The sequence below is a fragment of the Triturus cristatus genome, chromosome 5_2, assembly GCF_964204655.1.
Source record: "Triturus cristatus chromosome 5_2, aTriCri1.1, whole genome shotgun sequence".
Classification (NCBI taxonomy): domain Eukaryota; kingdom Metazoa; phylum Chordata; class Amphibia; order Caudata; family Salamandridae; genus Triturus; species Triturus cristatus.
This window is the reverse complement of record NC_140588.1, coordinates 385642071-385654414: the sequence shown is the minus strand read 5'-3', so window position 1 is coordinate 385654414 and position 12344 is coordinate 385642071.

Here is a 12344-nt window from a genome sequence, read left to right as displayed (position 1 = left end):
TCAGGGATATGGCTGATTGTAGGGGGTGATTTTAATTGCCATTTTGAACCCCTTACCGATCCATCTCACTCTGTCCCATCGGAAGAAGATCTTTACTGGTCTATACCCGACCCCATGACCACTCCCATTAAAGTATGGTCTGCACTGGCCATGCAGCTTAACTCACTCACTCTAGTTCTATTGTTAAGGGCATGCAATGGCTGGACTAAATCCGACCAGCCAGGGCAGCCCACTTTTAATAGAGTAGGTCAAGCCTCCCTAATTGATAACATCATGGTGGAAACAAGGCTTTGGGATAAGGCTCTTGACTTTTATATCATACAGAGACAGGACAGTGATCATAATGCCCTGATTTTGATTTTAAAACCATGGGACCTTGGCATCTCTAAACCTCCTTCTGTCCCATTTAAAGGTGACCAGTGCAATAACAGTGACAAACAATAGAAGAAATGTAAGATGGGGCCACATTCAACAGTCTCCCTTTAAGCTGGCTAAAGTCTATCAGCTAGCAACTCCATTTATAACTAAAATGTGGGAGGCAACCCAGGTGGAGGGACCCACCTTGGATGTAAACAAGGCAGGGAAAGTACATGAAGAGCTTACCTCAAAACTGGTGGAAGTATTTTTTCCGGTTGGGCGTATTAGGGAAAATAGGCAAAACAAATGCGCTTGGTTCAATGACAAGTGTCATAAGACCAAGCGGGACCTTCTGGATGCAGTGAAGGCGAAGGACAGTCCACAAATTAAACTTTCTAGGGCCAGGTACAAATGGACCATCAAACCGGGAAAAAAAGCTGGGAACTAGAGAGGTGGGAAATGCTCAGGATTGCACTGAATGATAAAGATCTGAAAACTTTTTGGGCAAGAGTGAGCTCGGGTGACAGGGAAGGGAGATCGGCCATTGAGCCCAATATAGCGCCTGAAGCCTGGGAGACTCACTTTGGGTCATTGTACTCTTCTAGGTATGGTGGTCCTGTTAACATCGTTAGCACCAGTATGGCACCGGAGCTCCACCAGGTGGGGGACATGGAGATTTACATGACCAAAGTGGGAAATGCAATTAACAAGCTTCATCGTAATAAAGTGCCAGGTCTAGATAAATTACCGGGGGACTTCTTCCGTGAGGAATCCAAAATATGGGTCCCATTCTTGTGTGCCCTATTTAATGCTGTCCTGAAGGGCATGGATCCCCCGGATACCTGGCGCGGGGCCGAGATAGTTCCCATATTAAAAAAAGGCTGTCCCCTTTCACCCTCCAACTATAGGCCGATTAGTTTAATTGATATTACCCAAAAACTTTTCGGGCGGGTGATTCTGGACCGCCTTCAGGGTTGGTTGGAAGAAGAACAAATATTAAGACCCTACCAGGCCGGCTTCAGAACAAATATGTCTTCCGTAGACCAGATATTCAGATTACAACTACTATTCTGGAAAACGGTGACTATAGAGGGTGGCAGCCTCTATCTAATATTTGTTGATCTGAAGTCGGGTTTTGATCTTGTACCCAGGGAGAAACTCTGGGAGGTTTTGAGTGACCTTGGGATCTCTCCCTATCTTTTAAATGTTATAGAGAGGTTCCACTTGGAAAATCTGCACAAGTACGATGCGGAAAATATGGGGAACTTGCTTCCCGTTTTCCTGTCCAAAAGGGGGTACGGCAGAGATGTGTTTCTGCCCCTACTTTATTTTGTCTTTTTATCAATGGTCTTATTGACCATCTTAAAAAAATAGAGGACAATGATGCCCCCAAGTTAGTCGCCGGGTAGGTCCCTGCGCTGATGTTTGCAGACGATACCCTGCTACTTTCAAAAACACCAATGGGTATCCAGTGCACTCTTGATGGCTTCACCAATTTCTGTAAGCTACGAGGACTGGAGATCAACTTAACAAAAACCAAATATATGGTCTTCAACCCTCCCAACACGACTCATCCAAACCCTTCATTACACGGCATTCCTCTGGAGAGTGTGAAGATATTTGATTATCTGGGAGTTACCCTGTCAGAGCATTTTGAATGGGATCCACAGTTGGACAAAGCAAGACTCAGGCTAATCCAGACAGTGAGCGGTATAATGAAATTGCGCAGAGCCTCAGTTTTTAAACCAGCCGCCCCTGTGGTGGAAATTTATAAAGCACAAGCAAGGGGTGTCACATTATACGGGGTGGAGTTGTGGGGGCACTGCCCTATCACCAACTTGATGAAGGTGGAGAACAATTTCATGCGACAGCTCATAGGCTTACCCCATAGTACTCCCCTTACACCCCTTCACATGGACCTGGGTATTAGGTCCCTTGATGAAGAGATTTCCCTGATACCCTTAACCTTCTGGCAGAGGATATGGGTGACCCCAGAGCTGTTTGTCTACAGGGCCGAGCTAAAAGAGCTCTTATCCATCTGCACCATCAAGAAAATGTCTTGGCTTTGTCATATAAGGGACCTGGCCTATAAGCTAGGCAAGCAGGACCTCTGGAGAACCCACGAGACATCATGTGCCACGATTTCTAGGCTGGAACTAGTTAAATGTTATAGACTAGCTAATCTAATGTCTATACAAGAAAGTGCCTCATGTGGTCGTTTGACAGCAGAATTTATGCTAGTAAAAGATGTATACAGCAATGAAAACTTTCTGGATTTCATCCAACCCCCATTGGCCAGGAAATTGTATGTGCAATTCAGACTTGGGACTCTTCCACTACTATCGTATATAGCAAATGGGTGAAAGAGCAAACGGGTGGATGCCCTGCATGTAACCAAAAGGAAGAGTCTGAACTACACGTTCTGCTCCTCTGTCCTATCGGCTGCCGCGCAAGCGTTGGTTAATCCAACTATGTAAGAATTTAGGCTTTGTGCGCTGTATAGAGGCCTACATTGTTTTAAAGTATGACACCCATCGACCAATTGTCTTTGCTGTATCACTATTTTTAAATTGCATGTGGCATATTCGGCGGGCCTGTTTAAAGTAGATCCTATGGGGAAGAACCAATGCAGTGAATTTGCGCAGGTCGAACAACTGTGTACTCATGCTTGGGCTTTGCACCTCAGTCCTATATTTTTATTTTATGCAAAAATTTTAGTTCACAGCTTATCCGTGGATGGTTGTTTTTATTCTGTGTTTAATGGCTTGAAGACAGTTTATGTATAATTTTATACCCCTGCTGTAACTCTTATGTACTGTATGTTTTTTCTTTTCCCTTTGTGGGATGATCTTTGTACAAGAAGATGATCGTGAGCCATCCAAAGTTTTAACTACAAGTGTATATTATTGGTTTTATTGACTTGCACTTTTATGGCCCTAGTGGCCGAAATAAAGTTGATAAATGGAAAAAAATGTATTATAATAAATGTATTAATAATTTTTAGAAGGTGTTCATTTTCTTTTAACTAAATTTTGCGTTTTAGTTCCGTAGCAGGCTGTAGGTTTATAGGGAAATAGGGTGGGAAGTAATTTAATTATAATTAATGTATTCATATTTTTAATTAAATAATATTTCATATTTTATATTGTTAATTGTGGGAATTATTTGATTATTAATTATTTATGAATTGATTGTTAATTATTATTAATTAATTGGTAATATTGTTAATTGTGTGATTTTTTTAGGAGCGGGTTGTGGGTTGATAGGGGCGTAGGGTGGGAAGTAATTGAATTATAATTAATTAATATTATTATTTTTTATTAAGTATCATGTATGTATTTAATGTTTCATATTGTTAACTGCGGTAATGAACTTATTATTAATTATTTATTAAAGTGTTGTTAATTAGTACTAATTGGTAATTCTGTTAAGTGTGCCATTTATTTAGGAGAAGGTTGTGGGTTAATAGGGGAGTAGGGTGGAAAGTAATTTAATTATAAGGAATGAATTAATTTTTTTTTATATTTTATATTGTTAATTGTGGTCATTATTTTATTATTAATTATTAATTGAATAGTTGTTAATTATTATTAATTAATTGGTAAATATGTTAATTGTGTCATTATTTTAGTAGTGGGTTGTGGGCTGATAGGGGAGTAGGGTGGGAAGTAATTTCATTTCAATATATTTTTTACGTTTTTTAAACATAATATTTATTTTATTTTATGGTGTTAATTCTGTGAATCAATTGTTTAATAATTATTTATATTTTGCTTGTTAATTGTTATAACTTAATTAATTAATTAAGTTAATTGTGTTATGTTTTACAAAATTGGTGGTGGCAATTATTTGTTAATTAAGGCTAATTGATTATTTAATTAATAAATATGCTGATTGTGTAATCATTTTGATGTGTGAGTAGTGGGGTTTATAGAGGTAAATGATGGGAAGTCATTTTTTAAAAATTAATTAATGATTTGTTGTTAAATTTTATTAATGTATTAATGTATTAATGTAAAATGAGTTATGGAAATTGTGTAAATATTTTTGTGTGTGTATTTTGGTGTTTATTGGGGTAGGGGGCGGAAAGTAATTTATTTTAAATAAATTAATCATTAGTTGATCATTAATATTCATTTATTTATTGATAAATATTTTTGGTAATTGTTTTGTTTTTATTTTGTTTTGGGATTTATGTTCAATAACTGTAATGTTTGGTTTTATCCCCTCTGCTATCCAACAATTTCCGTACTGTTGCACTTGCTGCCTTGGGAATAATAACTTATGTCCCTCCGCTATCCAACACTTTCCCTACTGCTGCACTCATTGGAGTGGGAATAGTAAATTCATCCCCTCCACTATCCAATACTTTCCCTACTTTTGCGCTTGCTGGAGTGGGAATAGTAAATTATTTTCCTCTGCTATCCAACACTTTCCCTACTGTTGCATTTATTGGAGTGGAAATAGTAAATTATTTCCCTCCGCTATCCAACACTTTCCCTACTGTTGCACTTAATGTAGTGTAAAATGTAGTTTTAAAAAATAATAAATATGTTAAAATCTTACTTTATAATATATATATATATATATATATTTTTTTTATGTTGCAGGTTTATGTATATATATGTATTTATAATTTTTTATATATTTCTAACATTTTATAATTTATTAACATATTTATTTATTAATTATTATTAAGTAAATATATATATTACATTTTATATATGTTTGTTTAATTTATTATTACATTACATTAATTACTTATAATAAAAAAAAAAAAAATCTAAAAAAAAATGTATGTTATATGTATTGTTTAATTTGTTTTACATTATCTTTTATACATTTTTTTTTTTTAAACTTTGTTTATTGGTTTTTCATCACAGCCACAGACACAAACGTGGACAATATGTTCAGGATATACAACAATGCAGTTGGACAGCCATAGATGTACAGAACCATTAAGTAGGACTTTCTCATGCAACACGTCTATTCAGCTCCAGTTCAACTGTAGGCGACACACAGGGCTTTCCCCTATATTTATTCCATTGTGACCACTTCTTATCCCATTTTTTGGGGCATCCCCTCATCTTAAAAACCTCTGTTTCTGCAAGCATACATCTGTCCATTTTCTTAGAACATGTGGTAACGAATGGTGGGTCTGCGCCCCCCCAGCTCCTTGCCAGTTCACATTTAATCAATGTGTACCCCAATGTTGTGAATTGCTGTTCAACTTCCGTGAGGTCAGTCGCCTCCCATATGTTCAATATACCCAGTTGTGGCTTTAATACTATTTCTTTCCTTAAAGCTGCCTGCATATGGGTTGACGCTCCCTCCCATAAGGTACATATCTTTGGGCAACTCCATATCATATGATAGAATGTGGCCTGTTGTCCGCATCCCCTCACACAGAGATCATCTGGTCTAGCTCCCATTTTCGCCAGGACTACCCCTGTGATATATGATCGGTGGAGTATCCTAAGCTGGATCAACCGAAATTTAAGGGTAACGGCCGCCTCTCGGGGGGACATTAGAGCCGACTGCCAATCTTCCTCATCTATCGGACCTAGGTCGCCCTGCCATCGCTCCCTGAGTTTTGGAAAGGTGTTCGGTAGATTATTACTTAGCTTCCTGTAAGTCAGGGATATCGCCCCTGAAGGTCCCCAAACGTAAGCACGGCTTCCCTTCTTCACCAAATCTTTCACCGCAGAGATACCAATGAGGTCCCATTTGTCGAAACCGGGCTGATAGCATAGCATGCCCAGCTTCTGGGTGTACCATAACAGAGTCACCTGTGAAAGAACTCCCGCCCATCCCAGTCTAGCATTAGCTACACACCATACCTCCAGTGTATGCTGGGTCGGTCCAAAACATTTCCCTCTACTCTTCCTATCACTGGCTTTTAGGGCCCCTAGAAATCCAGATCTATCAGTTTGGTAGCGGTCGAGAGCATACGCTGGGTCGCCTGGTGAGCGATACATCCAATGGTTAACGGTCACCAGCTGCGCTGCCCAGTAGTATAATTGCAGGTCAGGGAGAGCCATGCCCTCGTCATACCAACCTTTAGTCAGTTTCTTCAATGCTATCCTGGGGGCCTTCCCATCCCACAACAGCGTTCGGATTACACCTTCAATCGCCCTAAAGTACGAGTCTGGGACTTTATGTGGACAATTTTGGAGTATGTATAAAAAACGAGGAAGAGCCAGCATTTTAAAGAGTGCAGCACGCCCCACCAGTGTTAAAGGCAGAGATCTCCAGTGCCTCACGTCCGCTCGCAGCCGAGCCAAGGGGGGGGGGGGGCAAATTGGATCTGTAGAAGCAGACTGGGTCTGATGTGATGAAAACCCCGAGATATTGAAACCCCTCCTCTGCTACCGCCACCTTGCAATCAGCCGGGAGTCGGGGGACCAGTCCCCTCAGCATAAAGAATACCGACTTGTGCCAATTAATCGCATACCCCGAGTACCTACCAAAATTGGTGAAAATGTCAAGGACCACCCTTATTGATTTAGACGGGGAGGCTAGGTATAACAGTATGTCGTCAGCGTATAAGGAGATGTGATCTTCCACTCCGTCCACCCACCGCAACCCCCTCACCATCACATGCCCGCGAACCCAAGCCGCAAGGGGCTCCAGCAAAAGCGAAAATATCAGCGGGGAAAGCGGGCAGCCCTGCCTAGTACCTCTCCTCAACTGGAATGTTCGGGATGTATAGCTATTAACCCTCACTTGTCCCAGCACCCCTGTGTATAGAAGCTTCACCCAAGCTATGAATTTCGGGCCCAGTCTCACCCTTTCCAGCACTTCAAATAGATATGGCCATTCTATGGAGTCGAATGCCATCTAGGCATCCAGGGACAACACCGCTGTATCCTCCTCAATGTAGTTCCTCCGGGCCATCACATTATTTAGGCGTCTTATATTGAGGACCGTATTCCTTCCCGGCATAAAGCCTGATTGGTCCGGATGAATCAGTGACGTAATAACCGTCACCAATCTATTCGCCAGAACTTTGGCCAGCACTTTTGCCTCCACATTGATCAGTGAGATCGGCCGATAGGAGCCGCATCTATCTGTCGGCTTTCCCTGTTTGTGGATAACCACAATGGTGGCGAGCCTCTGGTCCAATGGCAGCCTCCCGACCGTCAGACTTTCTTCATACATAGCTTTTAGGTGTGGCACCGTCAGAGAGGCGTTAACTTTCAGGAATTCCACTGGTAAGCCATTTGGCCCGATGGCCTTACCGGATTTAATTTGCCCTATGGCCTTGCTGATTTCTTCGACTGAGAGGTCTGCCTCCAAGGAAGTCCTTTCAGCTTCCGTAAGGCTGGGTATAGTACTGTCACAGAGGAGCTGACGGGACTCTTCGGCCGCGTATTGGGACGAGGGGAGTAGACCCTCTCCAAATGCGCAGCGAATTCCTCATCTATGTCATATGGATGATTGACTGTTGTACCCCCTGGAGTCGTCAACGCATGTACCCATCTAGAACCCTGTTCTCGCCTCTCCAGCCACGCCAGTGTCTTACCAGCTCTATCCCCTAGCTCATAGAGTCTATGGTTGGTGGCATGGTTCTTGGCCATCTTTTTAAACATTATAAACGATATTTGGTACTTCAATATTTTTAACAACAATATTTGTTTCCCATATTTTAGTACTTTCCATTATGAAGATAGGATGTAGATATTTTTGGCATCGATATTGATGACCCGATATTTTGGGAACATGATATTTTGACACTTGATGAATCCTGCTTTCCCTGGCTTCAAAAATATTTGCCCTCAGACCAAAGAAAACTATCCCCTAAAGAATCTTCATATTAACCTTTAAGGACGAGATGAAGTTGGTCACCTTTATTTAAGACAGGTTAGGCATCGCCGCCATGGAAAGGCATTTAAAATTGCACATCCTAATATGGATGGCACCGCCACCATATTGAGGGCCTTTTCCTCCCAGTCGGGAATCCGACCGGCGGAAAAGCGGCGGATGGTCTTTCCGTCCGCCGCGGTGCCCCTCGCCATACTAATATGGCGGGGGTGAAACAGGAGCATCTGGCAGGCAGATCGCCACTGCTGGGCTGGCGGTGGCCACCACCATCCCGGCGGTGACGATCCACCCGATATGCTAATAGGCCCCAAAGTCTCTGTTTTGTCCTCATTGATTAGGTATCCTGAGACTTTCCCAAAGTGTTCTACCGTTTCCTTTATTACATGGAGTGACACAATGGGATCGCTGCATACAAGGCTTCTTTTTTAATCCAACCTAAGTAACAGAATGGGGGAATTCTTTGCTCTGCTCTAATTTTTGTAGCTATAAGTTCTACAAAAAGATCAAATAACAAGGGTGAGAGGGGGCAGCCTTGTTGTTTGCCTCTACTTATGTGGAAACCTGGAGTTAGTGAGCCGTAGCACTGGGGGTACGGCGCGTACATACGGGGCTGGGGTGGGGGTACGGCACGTACATACTGGGCTGGGGGTACGGCGCGTACATACGGGGCTGGGGGTACGGCGCGTACATACGGGGCTGGGGTGGGGATACGGCACGTACATACGGGACTGGACTGGGGGTACGGCGCGTACATACGGGGCTGGGGTGGGGGTACGGTGCGTACATACGGGGCTGGGGTGGGGGTACGGAGCATACATATGGGGCTGGGGTGGGGGTACGGCACGTACATACGGGGCTGGGGTGGGGGTACGGCATGTACATACGGGGCTGGGGTGGGGGTACGGCACGTACATATGGGGCTGGGGTGGGGGTACGGCACGTACATACTGTGGAAATGTCAATTGTGTCCCCTATCTTAGACCCCAACGGCTCTATGTACATGCTATAAGTACATGTATGTTCCCTCCAGTTCCAGCTATAAAGACGCAAATACATGTGCATCCAACGTCAACAGGCCCTCTTTCAGATCCGCCATGAATGGGTCGAATATTCCATTCCTAAGTATGAAAGGCCACCGACTTTATATGGTTCACTTTTCTAGTTTTGTAGTTCAGGCGAGTAGGCCCTGAATTCTGCCATCAAGCCTTTTTCTGCTTCTGCCTCTGAAATGCTCCAGCTTGGACCTGCATCCGTGTCCATGAACTTTGTCTTACTTCCTGCGCGGCTAACGGTGCCTGACGCGGCCTGTTGCCTGCCAAAAACTGTATTCAGCCTTCAAGTTATCTGCTCCGCTCCTCATCCAATGCATTCCTGTCTAGTAGTTTAGGTAAACATCCCTCCAGCTACCGAGCAAAAGGCTCGGCCTCGCTATCTCTATGCAAGTAATTCATAGCCCCTGTTACTATGGAAGATTCCTGCCCCCTCGCATCACATGTAGACACATAGACGCTTGTACACGCACTAACAGTCAGTATAGAATAGGATCTGTCCGAGAAGACCCTTCCTTCCAGATAATATAGTTCCTTAAACACAAGATATTAGATATGATTTAGGACTAGGTTGTCCTGACACCCCAGACTTCTGTCTCCACATGTAGGGCCAAATGTCACGTTCCCTTCACCCTCTAGTTGCACGTCAATCACACGTCATGCGGCTGCGCGCGCACCTTTGCCAAATATTTCTGCTGACACTGCAGGATTCTCTTATGGATCCACCCACTTGTGACATCATTTTTAATGACGTTTCTAGTATACGCCTATTTTCATTACGTATGTGTATTCTTATCTGTATTATCAGCTGTTACGCCTCCTGCATCTGTCTCAATGCAATACTTTTCATATAAATATTGTTACTTGTCAATAATGTATTGCTGATCCCTTCCTGAACCTTCGTGGTGATGGAATATGATTGCCTAGTTCGAACTATAATTCCTTTGTAAGGAATAAAGCCCTTTTCAGAACCTCTAATACCACGGATTCTGCCTCTTATTTTGACTGAGTTATTCTTACTAGACTTTACCGCATAAAAAATAGTACAGGTAATTTAAATATTTACCACATAAATTGGCGCCCGAACAGGGACACTTTCTCATCTCACGCGCCGGAGGTGCGTTGCAGGCCCGGTCTCCTGCCACAGCCGGACGGACAACAACGCGTACCCGCAGGATTTCCTGTATCTCCCTCCGACCAAGCGGGGGTGACTGAGGCTGCGATCAACACCCAGACGAGGCGGTGAGAAGTGCGAAGTATCCCGACCAGAGCCTAGCTGAGAGAGCAAGATCCGAGGTATACAGAGGCCCACCAGGTTCCGAAGTTCCGAGTCGAGTCGAGTCCAGTCCGGTCCAGTTCAGTTCAGTTCCGAGGCCTTCCGTTCCGTGCTACCCGGTGAGTACCGTTGCTGGGGAGGCAGTTAGACGTGCACATTAATTTGTGCCGGTCCTGACGGGTTTGGGTACACAGATCCGGTCTGCACTGTTTTAGCAGTGTATCTGTACTGTTTAGCAGTATATCCAGTATGTTCATGTATATAATTCAGTATTATCTAGTATTAGTATTATGTCAGTAACTAGTTTTCTTCTAAATTATCATTGTTTGTTAAAAATTAAATGTTAAATGTTAAATGTTTTACTGGGTCCAAAAATTGTGGTATGAATGAGTGTTCAATATTGTGTTTATCGTATTAATTGTGTTCAAAGTCCAGTTCAAGTAAGAACCAAGTAACAAAGTTTAAAGATGCCGTTCTTTTCAAAATTAAGACAGATCAAAACTAGAAAAGGAGTACTCGAAGAAGCTGTTCCCATTCCACCTAGGGACACTCCAGGGTATTTTATGTATCATAAACATGGCCTAGATGCCGTATTATATCTTGACTTATGGGTGGACTACACCAAGGATCTAGCAGAAAGTCAGAGGTGGCCCGCAGCTGGGACATGGGATGCAGATTGCATCATGAGAGTAGAAGAAGAATTATGGAAAAAGAAAGCCAGACAGTCACAGAAAGATGCTATTGAGTTATGGCGTAAAGAATCGCATAGGCGTACAGAGAAAGCGCTCAGACTGGAAGAGAAAAGTAGGGAGAACTCAAATAGAGCCCGAGAAAACGTATTAGTTAAGGAAGGTATCCGAGTAAAAACAGAACAAGTAGACAGACAATGAAACACTCTTATGAATGGTATGTATCCTCTTTTGGCCGAAGGTTTACCTAAGGCCACCCCGGAAATACCGAAAGATTTGCCACCCCCATTACTCCCGACTAAAGCACATCCTAAGACCGCAAAAGATATTTTCCTTTCCTCCTATTTAGACGACGTAGCTCCCGAATATGTTAATGATCCACCACACACGCCACCCGTCGTTGGAGCTCAACACCGAGATCATCTGCCCCCACCTCCGCAACAACAAACTCCTCCGCACAATCCCACAGGTCCATCTGTTTCCACCGCTTTTCCTGCATCCACAGTCTCTACCTTACACCCCACAAATCCTTTCATGCCTAGCACCTCAGAAGGTGCGACAGCAATTTTTGCCACACCACCATCAAGAAGCAAATCGTCTCTTAGAGATTTAGCAAACCAACGTACACCCCAAATAGCAACATCCGACATGTTTAAGGAACATCTTGAAGATTGTAGATATGATCCAGTGCCCGGTAAAAATGACAGAATGGTGCTATCATCACTACGTATACGACGAGCCTCAATATATTTAACGACGCTACCAGGAATGATTAAACATTTAGACAATATATATCGCTTTGTCCAAACAGGGCAAGGCCCTGAAAGTATTGACGAAGCCATGGAATACCAGAAAGTGGATATACAGAGACAACTGTTACGTTTCTTCATAAACTGCTTAATCAGAGACAGAGATAGGTCCGAGGTAGACCAGGATGAAATGCAAGTACTTACCCGATGGGGTCAGAATATATCCGAGGGAAAGCATGATAAACAGACATGCATAGTAGTTATGTGCCGAAAGATCCGCAAAGAAGTAGAACGAATACATAAAGCCAGATTAGAGGCAGACAAAACTGAATCAGAGGGAGAGGAGGAGGAAGAATCAGAAATGCCCACAGGACAATTAGAAACAATAGCTTATGTAGGT